Here is a 20444-nt window from a genome sequence, read left to right on the forward strand (position 1 = left end):
TGTTGACCCAAGAAATAAAATTACCATCAAAGCTTATGATGAGAAGGATAGATCCTCCAAAGGCATGTTTATTTTGCCAATCAGAGTAGCACCAGTTGTGAAAGAGACCATTTGTCAGGTCTTAGACCTAAAATTAACTTATAACATCTTGTTGGGAAGACCATGGATTCATGACATGTAGGTCATTCCTTCCACTTATCATTAGTGTCTTAAATTTCCTTACATGGGTCAAGAGGTGACCATACTAGGAGATAAACACTTTGCCCAATACTGTAATTCCCTTATCCCTCACAACATGGAAGAAACTAGCACACCAACAGATGACATCAGCAAGTCCATATCTACAGACACTTCATGCTCTACCGACCGAAACAACAACCATTCATCAATGTCAACTAAGGGTAAAGAGAAAGTGGGTTGTTCGGGTCCTTCCATTCCTCCACCATCATCATCCAAAAACCCTAAATAGTCACACTATGAAGAAATGGATAAATTGATGAAATAATTTGATAGAAAGTGTAAATTGCATTGCAAAGGGTTGGGCGAGTACTCAGTCTCACTATTTGATCCGCCACTTTCTCTGAGATCTCATGGAAAATCGTCATCCACCAAGCCTTATCATGCACATTTTTTCAAAGCGAGTGGCACACCTCCAAACTTAGTGGAAGAAATCAGTCAAAAAAATGTTGACATCTCCCCCCACCTACATGGAAAAGGTTTTGACCCAATGAAAAAGATGGAATACACGAGAGATGGTCTTTTAGGGAAAGGGACAGGCATCATTGAACCTCTAATGGCACAGTTCAGTTCCAACAGGTCCAAAACTAGGGTAGGGTATGGTGAACAAGACAAGACACAAGCCTCTTTTGAAGCTTATCTAAAGCATAGTGATTCCTCATCTTCTACCTTGGTGTGGGTACCTAAACAAAAGGATGGTTATAGCTAGAAAAAAATTGACATCATAAATGTGAATCTCTCCCTCTCTGGTTCACATCCCATGAAAGAACCCTCCATAAACACCTCTAATAACGAAGACAACAATGATTCCACTAAATGGGAATTTGAATCATTATCCAAGGAGTCTCTTCACGATAAAGAATGTGATGTTATTCACATACCTACATCTGATAGTTTGGCTACACAAGGAACAACCTCAAGTCCAAGACCCACTTCACCAAGAATCAAGATACAATAGAGCAGCTTAGAAGATGATGAACATGTTGAAAGGTTTTAATTTCAAACCCTATTCCCTAACTTCTTTCTAGTAGAAGTTAAAGATGACTACTACGAGCCTCTCACAAGCTCTACTTTTCCCGATACTCTAGAACAAGCTCATGTCATAGATCTAACCGATACATCGTATGAGTCATCCAATGAAATCATGTCTTTAAACCTTGCCAAACCTTTTCCATATTACGAATCACTCCTCCTAGTCCATCCTAAACTCATTCACTAAGATACAATCGAGCCTCACCACATCCCTCATTTTGACACTGACTATGAAGTCTTCATCTACCTTACATGGTTGAGCCATCTCATCGACAAAGAACAAAAGAAAGGTATATAATTGAGTGCGGTATCAATTACTTCGGGCACACTAGAACAGGTCAAGCATTCCACAACCTCAATGATCACTACCAAGTTGTGGCTAATCTCAAGAAAAAGTAGAAACAAATATAAGTGATGCATCCCAAGGTGAAAATCCAATTGTGGCACCCACAAATGATGTAATTGATACCTTACCCAAAGACACCAAGGAAAGATCTTCTATTTTGACTGAACCAATAGAGCTAGTCAACATCAACACAGAGCAATAATCAAGGGTCATTTACTTGGCACAGTCCTAAAGCACAGAGGAAAGAAAGGCCTTCATTCACTTATTTGAAGAAAGACAGATAAACTTTGCATGGTCTTATGCAGACATGCCCAACTTAGACCCAACTTTAATCCTCCATCATCTCAACATTTCTCTAGAGGTCAAGCTAGTAAATCAAAAGCTTAGAAAGATGCATCCCCATATAGCTTTGTTAGTCAAAGTAGAGTTAGAAAAGTTAATCAACACCAATTTCATCCAACCCTTGGCGTATGCATCATGGATATCCAATATTGTTCCCATATCAAAGAATGGTAGCATAGGCATTTGCATTGACTTCGAGGATTTAAACAAAGTATGTCCCAAAGATGGTTTTCCCCTTCCCAACATCAATGCCATTATAGATCTAACAGTTGGTCATTCCATGTTTTCACTCACGGATAGATCTTCAGGATATAATCAAATCATGATTGCACCAGAAGATCAAGAGAAAACAACTTTTACTTATGTGTGGAGCACATTTTGTTGGAATGTGATGCCCTTTGGGCTAAAGAATGTTGGAGCTACCTATCAATGGACCATGACCACTATCTTTCATGATATGATGCATATCTTTATGGAAGATTATGTGGTTGATATTCTTGCCAAATCCCATAGTCAAGAAGAACATCTCCCCATACTAGTTAAGATATTCACCCACCTAGAAGCATTCAAAATCAAGCTCAATCCTAAGAAATGCGCTTTTGGCACCAAATCAGGCAAGCTCCTAGGATACATTGTCTCAACCAAAGGGATTAAAGTTGACCCAAAAAAGGCACAAGCCATAATAAGTATGAAACCTCTGAAGGGTTTGAGTCAACTATGCTCTCCTTAAGGTAGGCTTCAATCAGTTCGTTAGTTCATTTCTCAATTGGCAAAAAAGTTTATACCTTTCACACACTTTCGACATAGATATATATTTTAAGTGGGATGATCAGTGTTAGAATGCTTTTAACTTACTCAAAACCTACTTGATGAATCTGCTTGTGTTGGTACCTCTCGTACCACAAAAACTTTTGTTACTATACATTTTTGTAATGGATAAATCAATCAGAGCCCTCTTGGCACAAGAAAATGACCAAGGAAAAGAATAGGCTATCTATTACATCAGGCGTACCTTGGTCAATTATGAGCTCAATTACTTTTTTATTGAAAAGGCTTGCCTAGCCATAGTTTTTGCTTCCCAAAAGCTACGTCACTACCTTCTAACACACAAAGTCAAGCTCATATCCAAAATTGACCCCCTCAAGTATCTTCTCAGCAAAACAACATTAACCGATCGATTGGCCAAATGGGTGATGATCCTAAGTGAGTTTGACATTGAGTATGTTGATAGGAAGGAAATTAAAGGGTAGGCCATTGTTGATCAATTGGAAAATGTGCCTATAGAGAGTTCAAATCCTATCCTAGCGGATTTCCCAGATATGCACATTCTTCAAACAAAGCTAGTCATGTGGAAATTCTATTTTGATGGTTCCTACACACACCATGGATCAAGCGCCAGTATCTTATTCATCATGCCACTAGGTGTTACCATCTCTAAGTCTTACAAACTACTTTTCCCCTATACCAACAACATGGCAGAATATGAAACTTTTTTTAGATGTCTCAAAAAGGACTAGTCTAGAGTTGCTCTATAGGAAGTCCATGCAAGGATTTGTGGGTCACACTCCAGTGGGTTCACAATAGCAAATAAGATTCTTAGGATGGGCTATTTTTGGCAACCATGGAAAAGGATTCTATCGACTATGTCAAAACTTGCAAAAAATGTCAAATCCATGGCAACCTTGTTCATGCACCAGCCCAACAGCTCAACCCTTTAGCCACACCATGGCCTTTTTATTAGTGGAGCTTTGATTTAATTGGAGTCATCCATCCACCATCCTCTGGTAGACATAAATGGATTATCACCACCATAGAATACTTCACCAAGTGGGTTGAAGTGGTGCCAGTTGCCAACTCTACGAGAAAACAAATCTCTTCCTTCATTCTAAACCATATCATTTGTTGGTTTGGCATACCCCATGCCATTCTCACAGACAATGTCCTGGACTTTAAAAATCAAATAATTGATTAATTATGTGAAAAGTTTCACATTATACACCACTCCTCATCAATTTATTATCCCCAAGGCAATGGCCATGTAGAGGCCACCAACAAAACCATTATCAACATCCTCAAAAGAACTATCAATGATATCGGTAGAGATTGGCACTTACAGTTGAACCCCACCCTCTAGGTCATCAGGACACCTACAGGTGTGACACCCTTCTCCTTGGTTTATGGTTGTGAAGCCATTCTTCCTTTAGAAGTTGAGATCTCATCCTTGAGAGTTACTCTTCGGGACGTCCTGTCATATGAGGATTACAGAGTGGCCCATCTAGAGCAGCTACAGTTGCTAGAAGAAAATTAGTGTGCAATTAATACCTCAAAGTGTATCAGAATAGGTTATCAAGACATTACAACAAAAAGGTCAAACCTTGTGTTTTTCATATTGGTGACCTAGTGCTCTGAGAAAATCCTAAGAATCAAGTGGCTAGAGAAAAGAAAGGAAAGTGGGAAGCCAATTAGATTGGTCCTTACATTATCACAAAGTCCTTTGGGACTAGTACTTACAAACTTTCAGATTGTGATGGCACAGACTTGGTAGAACCCATCAATAGCATTAAGCCTTGAGAAACACATTAGAAACACCAAAAAATAAAAAACACAAGAAAAATACCCCAAAAAAAAATGGTACAAAAGAAGTGAGAAGGCCACCCTTGGGTTGAAAAGGGGTGAGAGAAACCACCTTTGGACTTCCCTACGCAACACAAGTCGTTCAATGCTAAAAAAATAGTTAAGGCAACCCTCAAGAAATCACCTCTGGACACATTTTGCTTGTTTGAGGCTCATCCAGCATAGTCAAGTTAATTTCACACATACCCAATTGAGGAACACTCGAGGGTCACAGTTTCATGGTTCTTTGACATTAGGTGTAGTTTACAGCAACAAATACAGCCAGTATGACAGCAACAAAGGGGATCACAACAAAATCGGCAAAACAGGAGTCCAATTATGTATTGAGATACCATAGACATGAATTGCAGGAAAATCAATGTACATCTCAGCTATCCACCTTGACCAATGATCACCAATGTTTATTTTAGCCCTCTTTCGACCCATTTGATATCCCAAACTTCTTTCATTACCCCTTGCATCCCAAATGTAGCCATCCATGCCCATGTTCCTACATTTTGGTCCATTTTGGTCTCCTTGCCTCTTTAGATGCCTCACATGGCCCTGGTTACCTCCGTATTCCAAAAAATCTTACTCACATCCTCATTCCACTCCCACAAATTCTGAAATCATCTAAAATTACCAAAAAAAAATCAAAAATTACTCTCTAAACCCACTTCTGTGATTCCTGCAACTATTGAGCCTATGACCATTTCGCTTGCATCCTCGCATCACTTCACTCCACTTGCACATGTTCCACATGCAAATCTATTTCTAGTGACTGCAGCTATGCCCACACTACATCCACCACTGCTTACAACCATCTTGCCTCTGTTTGTGCCTCATCTTCCTGCATCTTCTCCATCAATCGTAGCAAAAATGTGACCTCTTGTTTTGCATTCTCTAATCAGACTCTCTTGACAGCTAACATTCTCTGTAATTCCTCCATGTCCCATGACGATTGATCCCTGCCTCCCACCTATAGTTGTGGCTCATCCATATTTACACTACTTGTTCCCCCTTCTATTGTCCCTTGTCCCAGTGTCTTGAGATTAATCAATTGATGTGTCTCGCTCACTACTTCACCCCTACCGATGCCTCCTGCATCTTTCGAAGCTTATCCCATGGACTTTTTAGGAGATTTTATCTCCCCTGCCTCCTCCTCCACTCTTGACATACTCTTCGTCATCCCAAGTGGACTATTCTCCACCTATGTCATTAGCTCATCATCCAATATCACCTACAATGCCAGTTGCGCTACAATCCCCAAAAACATCATTAGAGCTGACAAGGGCATTTCGTCTGCCCTAATCCCCACCTCTTCAAGTTGCATTGACCCTTTCCTTGCCTAACCCGCCTCACCTGGCCTCAAAATTAACATTTGGAGTTCCTACTAATCCACCAACTCCTTAGAGGTTCACCGAATGCGCTTCGCTCTTCGCCCTTGCCTCATTCACCTTACTTGGCTAGCATCACCCTCCTACTATGAATAATCTAGTGAGCCTGACATACTTTCACTTGCATGATTCCTACAACTTCTCAATATATCCAATAATCTCATTCTACTCTTCACCTTGCCTTGTTCCATTCCCATGTTATCCACTTACTTATAACCGTCACTTACTAGAGATTGGTTCTTTACTAGCCTTTCATGTATCCACTCTCTACACCCCACTACATTGGTACTCGATACACTTGACATTTAGCCACCCTAATTCTTGTCGACACACACTACCCAATAGAATCTGTCACTAAATCAATGCCGATACATCCCATGATTTCTCATTTGCTCGGTACAATAGTTGCTCCCTGGCAGAACTAAACAAAATTGATACCATTACGCACAATTGGAAGCATGCTTGGTTCGCAAATAATGGTTTTCTACACTATCATGTGCTTTTAGTACCTCAATGATGTGCTTGACTAGAGGTACCACGATGAAGTCATGATATTTTTATTGGTTTTTCACTGTTTAACTCCAGTGATCCTTTGGTTTCATACTTTATTGGTGTCCACTTATAAGTGCCTCCTCTTGTTTGGAGAGCCATGTGTACCTCAATGGATTTTATGCGCTATCTTAGGTGAGGTCTTTTATTTGACATGTGATTGTTTATGTGCCTACTTTTATTCTTTTGTGGCTATAGCTTTTGTTTTCCAGTAGCTGTCATATTTTTGTGTATACATTGTTCATCTTTGCTGGTCCTTCTCGGCGTGACATAGTATTCATATCACTATAGCTAAGCTAGTGGTGGTTGTACTTGGTCACTTTTTATCACACGCTCTATGATGACAATTAGTTTGCATCTCTTTAAAAAGTGATAGTTAGTTACATTCATCTAGTTTGCATTTTCATCTTATGTTCCTTGAAAACAAATGGTTGGCACATAAGTCAGGATTACACTAGATGACCTTCACGACATCACCCGACAAAATCATGATTGGTTATCCAATAATAGGCAACAACATCAATATCCAGACGAGCTTTTAGCACTCAACTATCATGGACTTTGTTTCCTCACAATATTGCCACCATGCATTACACTTCATTATTTTACATCACCGTATTATATCCTCATCCCACCTATTGCATTACGTGGCTTTTGAATCTCAAACTATTCTTCTCACTATTGCCTTGTATCAACTTTCATTCCTTATCACACCCCATCATCTCCTACATCCCATGGCTTTTGAATCTCAAAAAATCTCATCTCGTCACGTTCCACTTCATTTCCTTTTCATCTATCATTATTCACTATGTCACATCCCATTCCCTTCCATTTCATTTCATTCCATATCATGGTTTGTTTCATTTTATTTCACTTCCCTTGTTATCCTACATTTGTGACTTGCATTTTGTTTTCATCATCAAATTACCTTTATTTCATGCATTTCATCTCTTTCATTGTGTGGCTTTTGAATCTCAAAAGTTGACGTCCCATTTCATCACTTTTGAATCTCAGCCAATTTCATTTCCTTCCATTTGTCACCTTCATTCACATTTCATTAGTCACGTTACATTTTATCCTATTTTTTTGTTTATCATATCATATCGTTTCATCCCATCTTGACATTTTCACTTTTTTTAGTTCTCATTTCATCATGTTCCATTCCATGACACTTTGCCACACATTTGTTCATTTACATTTTTATTTTCATTTACACATTCATTTCCTCTCCATATTATTTCATTGCATTGCATTCCATCATAACAAATTTCATTTCATTTCATTTTCATATCATTACATTACATTGCATCCCATTACAACAAATTTCATTTCATTATATATCATTGCATTACATTCATTCCTTTCCATACTATCCTATTTTATCATATCTCATATCATATTTTCTCTCATTTTGTCATATTATTTTTATTTTTATTTCCTTCTCATTTCATCACATTTCTCATTCACTTACCAATTCCATTTCATTTTATTACATTATCCATGATCATTTCATTACTTATTGTTTCATCACATATCATTTCTCACCTTAGACATTTCCTTTCATTTCAAGTCATCACATATCATTTCGTTCATTAGACATTTCATTACCTATTTCATTTTATTCCATTTCATTACCTATTACAATTCATTCCATTTCATTACCCATTTCATCTCATTTCATGTCATCACATATCATTTTGTTCATTAGACATTTCATTACCTATTACATTTTATTCCATTTCATTACCTATTACATTTTATTCCATTTCATTACCCATTTCATTTCATTTCATGTCATCACATATCATTTCGTTCATTAGACATTTCATTCCATTTCATTACCTATTTCATTTTATTCCATTTCATTACCTATTACATTTCATTACCCATTTCATTTCATTTCATGACATCACATATCATTTCATTCATTATACATTTCATTCCATTTCATTACCTATTTCATTTCATTTCATTAAATTACAATCACTTTATTACATCACATTACATCTCATTACATTATGTTACATTACACCCAATGCCATTTCATTACATTCCATTATGTCTCATTTCATTAAAATTTCATTTTACCATATTTCATTCTATGTCATTGCATTGATATTATCACATTACCCTTTCATTACATCATTATTGCCATGTCATTCATTTTAGTCATTATCCATTTGGTCATGCTACATTAATCATTCACATATATACACCCATCCACATCCACTACTTCCATAATCATCAAATCCAACCATCACATGCATACATAAGTCCATGATATAACAAGTGCACACATTTGAATATCAATAAGCTCGGATATCTCATAAAGCAAAAAAAACAAGCAGACAATACATCCAAAAGCCAAAATCCACATGAATATAAGATAGACTGCACTCACATGAACATCTAATAATCACATAACATGAACGTCAATAAATAAAAAATGTCTATCCATATGAACATCCCAAAGTACATTAGCATAAATATCAAATCAAAATAATAATCATACATCATGAGGAGTAAAGACACAACACATAATGTATACTCATCCATGTGTAGGTGCCTAATCTAATGGTCCCTGCTTGTTGGAGGCACTCGTCCCCTCTCAGGGCACCAACTTTGTTGCTTCTATTATAGGTGCAACTTGCCCAATCATAACAACCTGACTCGTCAATGCCTCATCTATCCTCAATGGTGGTGGTGGTAGTGGTGGCCCTGGTGTCATCATAACTATGAATGTCTGTAGGGTACTCAACACCTCACCCATTTGAGGCTCTATAGCACTCATCTGAGTCTCCAAATCTGTAGCACCCCCTGGCCTCTTTGGTGGCTGCTATGCATCTGGTGGTACTAGCTGTTGTACCTATGGTTGTGCCTCTAGTAACCCTTGCCACGGCCCCTGTGGCTGTACATCCTGAAGATTCCTACCCGGTGCCTATACCCATGGTCTCTGGCATCAGGAAAACTACACATCCTCTAGCAATCTAGCCCTCACTTGCTTTGCTCTGGCCTACTCCGCCCCTCTGTCTTGCTGACCAACACCTACACCACCAACCAATCCTCCTCTCACCCTTGCGCCTCCATCAGATCCCTCTAACCCTCCTTGCACTAGGCCTCATGCCACTCCCCTCTGTGGTAGTACCACGGCTACTTGGCCTTGCCTCCCCCATGCTCCAACCACACCCCTTGTCCTGGCTCTAGCCCACTATCTCCCTCTGCCTCTCCCCATCAGATCTGTGCTCTTGCAAAGGGACCACCATCCTCGCTAAATCAGAGCTCCAAATCACCAAATGCAAAAGAAGAGTGTGAAAATGACAAGGATAAAAGGTCTTTTGACCTATTTAACCCTCCCAAGGGGCTTTTTAATCACTTTTTCACCCCCTTTACACACCATTGGAATCTTTTTGCTCATTCTCACGAATTGGGTATTGTATCAAACCAACCTAATCATCTTTTTCCGTTAACTTCCCACGTTTCAAAAATAAAATTAGAGCCTACTCAACTTTTGCACTTCCATATTTTCTTCCAATTTCATTTATGAGGGGGTACTATATTAGTATCAAAAATGTCCTACCCAACCAAAAAAATTCAAATATCAAGTCTACAAAAACCAGGGTATCCAAGCAAAAATATTGCAACACCAAATCAACACTGCAATCAAATAATCTAATCATCAATGATCAGACATCAAACCATCAACAGACAGACACCACGACAATGAAAAAATGTCAAAATATCATTGAATAGACATCCAATCATCAGAATTTGACCTAAAATTTGAAAATCAAGACGATCTTTGAACTACTCAAAGAGGGACATTTGTAGACACCCAAAAATTGGCAAAGACCTAAATCATGCAGTTCCAATCAATCAAGTCAAATTAAAGAGAAAATCAGAAGAAACACAACAGACTATAAATAAAAAATCACATCAGGTCATTAATTATCTATCAAATTGACAAGACCTAAATCAACTTTAAAAGAGGAGAAAAACAATTCAAATTCATAAAATGAAATTTAAAAAAGGAGGAAAAAAGAAAAAGTGTTGAGAATAAATAAGACATTTATTAAAACAAAAAAAATCATTTATCCTCACAAAATTGAAAATCTCCCTTTTCCATTTTAAAAGAATTAGAAATATCCTCAATTATCCTCAAAAACAAGTTTGTTGAACTCTTCCTTCTAGTCTTTTATGAGATATTTTCAGTTTCACTTTCACCCATTAGTCAAAGGTGAAAATATTGGTTCTTACCCCAACCCCTTCTGAAATTCTATAAATAGGAGGGAAATCCAAGAGCCAAAGGACCCAAGTTTTAGGCATCTACACTATAGGCACATTTTGATTCATTATTTTAGCAATATCATCCTAGCAAGTTCATAGCATTTTAGCATTGTTTTTATGTCATTTAGCATCATTTATTACATGTTAGATCATTGTATGGCTATTGTTATAGCATTTTAAGAGTTGTTATTTTCATATAATCTACATTATAGTCATAGATCTTGCATGTATTGTAGTAGATCTGCATTCTAAACATAGTTCCATTCTAGAACTGTCATTGAGATGCTGATATGAGAACTTTCTTAGCAGTTATAGTTAGGGAAACATGAGACACTCATAGAATTTACATTTTGATAATGATTTCTTGGGTCTAGTCTAGCTTGTTGTCAGTCTATCTACATTTTACATTAAAGTTTCATGAATATGCATTCACACCGTGCACACAGATCTCAAGATATTAACTTGATTAACATAAATTAACTTAGTTGCATACACATAAAAGAAATAGCATGAACACAAGTGACACCAAGATTTAATGTGGAAACCCAATTTGCAAAAAACTATCAATTGCAACTAGTTACTGATTTTCACTCTTCTGAAGTGAGCCATGTTAGGAGCCAACCCTATTAAAGGTTACAAAACACACTGTTAGGTGTGACCATGTTAGAGGATTTGATCACCCTATTAGGAGTGGCCTTGTTAGAGGTCTTTAGACACTTCAATATATATATGCCACCTTGTTAGAGGATTTGGCAAATAGTTGTTAAGCCAACTCGATTGAGAGATTTGATACACTGCTACAATGGTTAGAGAGTAATTATGATATGACTTGATTGTTGATGCAATTGTATTGTTGATTTTAGATCTCAATTCTAGCTTGAATACTTGATCCTTCCTGATCAAATTAATCTTTGCCACCCAACAAGGACTTTCTACTTATCCTTCCAATTTTCTTCCTCTAAGCATCTTCTTTTCTATACACACTCTCCTACATTCAATCCTCAACTTGATCTTATACTTATATTATTAATATTTTCAAGTCCACTTGAATATAACTTAGAATAATTAATATTCATCTCCTCGGTTGGCTAGAACCAACAAACAAATCCATTAAACTCAATATGCCAAAATAAGAAAATCCTTTGTTAGCCAACCTTACTTAGTAGGCACTAACACTGAAATGATTTTCTTGTGTTAAACAAGTGAACTCGGTTAACACTACATCTTCACAAACTTCTTTTGGTAACCAAGTGAGCTTGGTTAGCATTGGTTCCATCCAAATTTCCTTTGTTACCTGAGTGAGCTTGGTTAACACTCAACTTTTGTGAACTTCTCTTTGACCCCCGAGTGAACTCAATAGACACTATCTTTGAACTTGGCAAACACAAGAATGCTCGACAAACACAAGAAACTATCTTCATCACCCGAGTGAGCTCAGCATATACTAACTAGTAAATATGTTATATTTGTGTAACATCAAAGACCATGTACAATTGATCAATTATTTTCAACATTCTCATCCTCCTCTTGGTAATCTCCCCACAAATATCAAGTAGTTGATTTGGAAAATTTAGAGAAAAAATTGCTTCCATACTTTCAGTTTGTCACAGTCCAACTTTTGTAGCTATCGCTTAGGATCATTTTATCATGGATAAGTAATCCACCTTCATCCAAAAACTTGCAAGCCTCCTCATGAATCATATAATGAAGCTCATCAGGTAAGCAAAAATAAACATCATAAAAAATCACTTTCTTTTAACCCTTCTACCACATCAAACCAATCATTGAAGATTGCATTCGAAAAAACACTTTCTAACATAATGACTTGGGGAAAGCCATATGCCACCACATTTAGCACATTATTTAATTAAAGATGAATAAATTAAATAAAGTTTCCTTAATTTCTTCAAGCTTAATATTTTACTTAGTGTGTGGTATTTTAAGGGTTTGGTTATACACCCTTCAAATAAATGGTTATACCCCCACACTTCCTCTATGTTATTACAAGTTGACACAAGCCCATATCACCACCCTCTTCTCATACTTTTGACACTAAGTTCACGAATGTGCTTCCTCTTTCTCGTTCATTCTTCCTATAGCTACAATATCATTACTTCCTCATCCATAACTCCTCTCCTTCCATTCTCCTATCTTTATAGTGAGCCATGCTCCAAATGAGAAAGGGTTTCAAATATCCTTCACGTGCCTTCCACCCTTCTCCATGGCACATCCCCAGATAAAATTTTGAACCTCAACATAGACTTTTTGATCATTGGGAAAGCATCTTCCACCCAATTCAGCTCAACAAAATAACTTACCTTTGTCACTTCCTCCTTGCTTATAGCCAAATGTAGAACACATGACACTGAACTGTGAATTTTTTAGACAATTTTCACTTTCAAATGCAAATTGTCATTTAATGGTTAGGAATTTGAAGATGAAGTAAATTAGAGTTTTTTAGGAATTTTTTAATCTAGATTCTAAGTATATTTTATTTATTTATTTTTGAATTGATTTTATTGAATTATTTTTTCTCCCACAAAAATTGGTATGTTATCAAAAACCTTATTTCGAAATAGTGATGTTGCTTATGACACACATTTTTTTTTTTTCTAAAATAGATATCAATTTGATTCTATCAAATTTAGTTTTCTAACATCCATACCAAAATCGTGGAGGTGGTCTGATGTCTTTATCCTTAGTATCTCATATCTTATTAGAGTTTAAAGTTGACATAACACTAATCTGGACATACATGCCTTTTGACACATGTAACTTATTATATGTTTACTTGATTTCAAATTTTATTTTTTTGATTGAAAGAGGACTCAAATACAAAGATTGTAACCTTTTTTTAAAATCTCTTTGTTATTGTTTTTCCATGAGCATCCAATATAGAGGTTTTTTTTTTTTGAACAAACCTCTCTTCAATTCACATAAAAAAAAAGTATACCTAAAAAATAAAAAATGTAGCAAATTCATAGTCATTAGAAAGCTCATTCAAAGTACTTCTATCATGCAAAATGACATGTCTTTAGTGCTCCATTTGAACCAATTAATTGAGCCTGGAAGTCATGAAAACACTGGAATCTTTCCAACATTTGGAGAAGACATGTAATTAGCTAGTTTCGATAGAAACTCAGTTTCTATCAAAACTATAAACATTAGTTTCGATAGGAAAAAAATCTTAAAGTTTCTATCGAAACTAAAAAAGTGGGTTATGCATGTGGTTAACTGACCTAAGGTAGTTTCAACAGAAACTACCTAGCTACCTATCTAGTTTTGATCAAAACTATAGCCCCATCGTCTAAAATGATATGCAAAAAGTTTTTATCGAAACTTGAAGAATTGTTTGTTTTGATAGAAACTAAATAGTTTCTATCAAAACTTTAATAATACTTTCTATCAAAACTAAGAAAAGGAAAATTGGTTGTTGCATGATTTTGGAGGAATTTACTCCTCCGAAAAAGTGTAACCCATTATTGTAGGTTCACAATAGAAAATGAGGAGTAAATCTATAACAAGCGACATGATTTTCGTCGAGCTTAATGAAGCCAAATGAAACAAGAACATAAAGAATTTTGAAATAATGGAGAAGTAAATCAGTCGACTGTAAGCCTAATTTATAGTGATAACCAAGAATGAGACTTGTTTACACCCTAAACTTCAATGTGCTTCATATTTTGTGGCTACAAGCACTCCACCATTGTAGACATGTTTGATACTCCTTACAGAGCTCTCCATCTACCAGTAAGGCTAACATATTGCATTTGGCAATCACCGCCCTTAGATTCATAAGCAATGAATGGGAAGTAACTTGCATAATTTTTTCTAGGTCCACACAATGAGGAAGAGATCAAAGCTTTAAGATTTATTTCCTCTAGAGAAGGCCACTTAGAACAACAGGATTCTTTGCATATTCTTTCTTCTCTTACAATAAACCAAAAATATGAAGAAACACATCTAGCATTTGCGATTGTTATACCATCCATGTGGCCTAAGATCCTTGAAATAATGGCAGTGCTCAAAATTATCTCTATCTTAGTGTTTTTTAAGCTAACACTACTCTATAACTCTACTAATATAATCAACCAATTGGGTTCGTTCACAAAATGAGGAAAGAATTTGATGCAAAGAAAAACAGAAAGCATCCCACCTCACAAGAAAAGTTATGTAGTGGTATTAATACCGATGTCTTTTAGCAACTATGTAGTTACATTTCTCTTTTTATGACACCACTTTTGCTTTCTCTAACAAGGAAACTCCCAGTAGTATCTCCTTTTATAGGTATCTGACACTATGAGCTTATCAGAACAAGTTGATGATATGTCTCCCAGGAATGAGCCTATTGGCTCAACTAGTAAAAATATACAACTCTTCCATCACTCCAAATATCTAATTCAAGTGTGCCTCTATTTTCTTACATAGGTAAGTATAATACTACTTCTTCAAAAATTCTCATTCAACATTTTTTGGAAGGGAAAATTAAAAACATGTGGATACTAGCCAAGAATTTTAATGAATACATAAAAATGTGTTTAGAAATTATAAAACATTCATAAATCTAAATATTTTATGGTAAGAACTAATAGCTAGAGTATGCAAAATTTAAGGAAAAAGAAGCCCAATAAAGACATGGAATGGAATGATAGGCAGTTTGTATTTTAAATTTCTTGGATATGACATTGATATCAAATAGATTAAGTGTGAAAATAACCATCTTACAAATCCCTTAACTAAAGAACATGCAACAAGAATTACTTTAAAATTTGTGAAAAAAGGGAATCATAATGATAAAGAGGTAGGTGAGGTAAGACAATTCGTGGATTTAAAAATACCACTATGTTGTTAATTTTATCTTTTAGATAGATGACTTGGAAGATTAAGGATGGTGATTTCATATTGGTATGATGTAAAGGTTTATACTTCTAATGAATAAGATGTTGGCACTAGGTCAATGTTCCTTGATGGATCCATGATGTGGTTTAATAGCCCAATGTGTCTTCTATAAGTCTAGTGATTGTATCAGGCATTAACAAGAAAATCTTTTGGTGCAACAACAATCTTAGTAGTTAACAAGTAGAATCAGAGCTTGGTCACAAGTTTGAGTCCACACATTATTGCAAAGAGATATAATTGGAGGGGTTCTTTTGGTAGTGGGCCAATTTTCCTCATTGGAATGATGACATGGTTTAACAACCTTTTGTGTCTTCAAATGATGACATGGATGTATCAGGTATTAAGATGTTGATCTTTTGGTGTAATAACAACCCTAGTAGATAACACAAGAAGAATTTCTTTTATTGCATTTAGTTTAAGGAATACTCCAATTTAATGTATCAATGTAAAAAAAGTTCCTCAGGTATCAAGATTGATAGGTTTTCAACAAATGTGAGCAATTAATAGTAATAAAATAATGCAAAAGCAAGAGAATACATAAATAGAATAACACAAATATTTAATATGGTTCACCCAATGTGGGATGCATCCTCTAGACAAATAATCATCAACTTATTTTAATATCAAATGAATATAAAATTACAATCTAGTGATTTTGCATTACACTACCACTAATTTATAAGCCTTTTGGGTAGTTCACCATTGAGATTTTTAAAGGTTAACAAATAGACCTAAAATTTTCTTAACGATTTTACCAAAAATAATTACCTCATAGGTCGTACCCTCAAACTGTGGTGAGGATACAAGATGAGTGTACAATACTTTTCTAATTAGTCACCAAAAATGAACATAAGTAAGTAGATTTTAGTCTAAGAGCTAGATTAATTCTGCAAGGAATAATTTTTTAAATTTAGAATTTTCAATTGCTTCACATTGTCACAAAGTGAATTTAAATGTCATGCAGATCACCCTTGATTTCTCTTTCTAGGGTTTTGTTAAGGATAAATATGAGACACATCTAGGTGCCTAGGATCCAAAGATGGAACATTTATACTGTGTTTATGAGAAGATGAGAGGATCATTGACATCATAGAGGCAACATAGGAGTTGTGGCCAAGAGCTAATCTATTCGCTCTAGAGGTAAAAGATGGGGTTATGGAAGAAAGAGGAATAACCCATAGTCCCTTGTGTGCTTTTTTATTGACTTGCCTCTATGTTTTCCTACTAATTTCACCTTCTATTAACCTCATTATTTTTCCTCTGTAGGATTAAATTTCCAACTATCATCCCAACCTTGAACTATATTAGATGCGGCTCTCCTACATGAGAAATTGTTGTCTACTTGACATGTGTCAAAACTAAGAGAGGACCTCCTCTAGTGTTTATATATACCTCCTCTACCAAGTTTCTATTGTCTGTGTCAACCAAGTTAAGGTTGTGCCTACTGAGGACATATCTTGGCTAGACTATGACACTATCATGGCTGCCAATTCCTTCCCCCTATCTATACTCTTTGGAGTTTTTCATGCTTTTGTCTGTTCTACACTAGATGTAACCATTACTATTGTAGGGATGGGGGAAGATGGTTGAACCATAGAGGCTTTTGTTCTTCTATTTGCACTTTTGGAGCCTCTTGTGAAGCTTCTAAGTGGGATATATGTATCTCCCCCTCTGTAATGTCCTGGATCTTCTCTTCTAGTACTAGAGGGGTCACTTCCACAATCTCATGTTGTAGCGAGTGTGGAGGAGGCATTTTCAGTCTCTTAGGAGGTGGAGGCAATATGCTGACTAGACCTTGCGAGAGAGGAGGTATTGAATTGTAGTCATTTCCTAATGGCTTCTAGCATGGTGTTTTCCTTATCTCTCCTTCCTTGAAGTGTGTCCTAACATGCATCTAGTTGAAATTTAACAAATTGAACATGTCTTATCCACTCCCCAATTTTGACTCAGTCCATCCTTCATATTCTTGATATGTGACATAATTGATATGGATGAGATGATCTTAGGTGGTTGGGGGTAATTGTATGGCACTTCTTCTTCTTCTTTCTTCTTCAGTTACTAGTGTTGAACATGTCCTCTTGTTGATAAGGATATTATCAATCTCATCCTCTTATTGCTCTTCTTCGTCATCCTTTGGAATGGTCTTAGGGATCTTAGGTGAAGCAATATTGTTCTTCTTTAATTTTCACCTTTTTGTCCCTCCAACCATTGCCTATGTTCTATTGCATTTAGGTACTAGTGGGGAGGCTTCAACTTGGACCTGTTATTCTTCGACGGGCTCTTCTTCAGTCTTAGTAGATCTCATCTTCTTCTTCCTGCTTGGCCTTATTATCCCTTTGGATGTATGCCACTCCCTCGCATGTCTATATATGATCTTGGGCCTTACCGAGGACTTATCCTAGTAAGTAGGGACATTTACTTTACTCCCTTTACCTTTCTCTAGCCTCATAGGTACTTGTAAAGTCATACCAATTGGCACTTCTTCCAAGGGAAAAGGCTTCCTGACCCATTCCTTTGTCATTTCAATGACATGTCTAGCCCAATGTTGAATGTCATCATTCTCCTCTCTAGCCACCTCTGTATTCATGATAGGATGATCAAAGATCTTGTCTCTATTATATAGGGGGTCTAGGATGTTCAGGCTATCATTATTCCATACATTGAGAGGTATGTGCAGATTCAATGCCCTTTCTGCTAGTGATAGACTCATCCTACAATAGTTCCTTATTTGAATTTCATAATCATATACAAAATTTAACCAATGATCTTCAATGGTAGCATTTGGGATGAGCTCCTTCCCTGTAATCTATTGGATCATCCCAATATTATCAAAGTAGGGGTATCCTACAGAGGAGACTTGTCCCATTATATCTCATAAGCGACAGTGTCTTTTTTCTGCTTTACCTCATAAGGCTCTTTGTTAATTGTCCACACCCATGTCTTCCTATGAATTTTTTGGACTTTCTCATATGTCAAGTCAAATTACCTAGTGATCTCCAAAAGAATAAGTCTATCTAACATATAGTGTGGTAACTTCTTGGTGCATAAGAGAGTTTTGGCTACCTAGATGTATGTGAAGGTGTTGAATTGGATGAAGAATCCACCCACCTACATTATCTTGGCTACAACTTCTACTAATGAACTCTTTGTATAATCACCTTTGATGAATCTAATTATCATGAAGATAAAGGCATCATTTACAAATTTGTACTTAGGACTCTTTTTTGGAAGCTTATTTTGCACCAACTGTGGGTACACAATGTATGGCCATGCATTGGGTTCTTTCAAACTACCCCTTTTAACCAGAATGGGATAGTTGGTTGCCCTAGTGGCCAGTAAGTAGATCACATATGAGGTCATGTAGAACCAAGGATCTATCTAAACTAAAGTAAAATTTTCACCCAAGGAACAACTAATTATGGTGCTCCAATCAATTTTAAGGGTCCTTCTCCTGATTGTCTCTATGAAATGGACCATGTAGGTTTCCAAATGACTTGTTGTAGGAAGTCTCATCACTCTGCTCAATAAGATGATGTAATAGCCTATGTCATCGACCATGTACCCTTGATTTATGTCTAATTTTCCTACTCTCCTATTGGGAAGGGGCCTAGTGATAAGGTACTTCTCTTTCACTAGGTCCTATGCTTCTCACACATGCTCCCTATACCATCTATTTGTTTTGTGGTATGTGATTTTCTAGTACCGATCAGTGAAAAGTATGTGAAAGACCTTCTCAATATTATCTTGACCACTTTCTCTTCCAATTTGTAGTGCTAAGCCAATGTCATGATTAACTTGGAAGATTGCACTTACACAGAGTGGGATCTGCATTCACCAAACTACTCAGAATGAAGGAGGAGCTCACCTATGATCTCTTATGTGTATTTTTGGACAACACAAGGAATGTGTTCTAGTCTATATATCCATCGTATCCTAGATCTCAAAATGTGAATCTATAAATCTAAATTGTTTGGGGACACCCTAGAACTTGAAGGTTACCAGTTTCAAGGTAATCTTAGCTCCTTTAGATGATGAGGATGCCATTATGACCTACACAAAAGACAAAATTAATATACTATTGTTGGGAAAATAAAATGACTTTTGACAACTAGACCCAATTGATGAGAAACTAATAAATTAGGGAAGAACTGGCAAAAGGACACATGATGCACACTAGCACAACTTGTGCACTTGTGGAGGTATGCAAGGTGCACCTAGTATGTAGGAAGGTTTGTTGGGGTCCAAATCTACACATGCAGTGCAATTACGTTGGTGTGTTAGGTGTGTATATGTGTAACACTAGTTGGGTTCTTAGGTTTGGGCATGTATTTGGTGTGTTGGGTCTATGAGGGTGCATGTGTTGCACCTAGTGCACTTGTACAAGTGTGCCACATGCGCTAGTTGGGCAATTGTGCTAAAGATTACCTTGGTACTTTGTGTGCAAAGAGTCAAAGTTTGTGTAAATAGAAGGGTGTGAGGGTTTGCCAATAGAAAACTTGTATGCAACAATGACTGCTAATGGGGGTCCCCTTATTTATAGGTGTAAACCTTGGGTTGGTGCACCCTGCACACCTTGTCAAGGTGTGGGGAGGGATGAGGAGGTTAAGGTTGTGCACCTGCATATGTGCACTAGGTGCACACCCTCTTACCTTATGCAAAAATGGATTTTTTGGCTACCAGATTTGAAACAATGTAGACCGAACAAAAACCCTAGACTTGACCTATAGTAGGACCTCTCTTTAAGG

This window comes from Cupressus sempervirens, chromosome 10 (assembly GCF_028749045.1).
Source record: "Cupressus sempervirens isolate cs-2001-9-10 chromosome 10, ASM2874904v1, whole genome shotgun sequence".
NCBI lineage: Eukaryota > Viridiplantae > Streptophyta > Pinopsida > Cupressales > Cupressaceae > Cupressus > Cupressus sempervirens.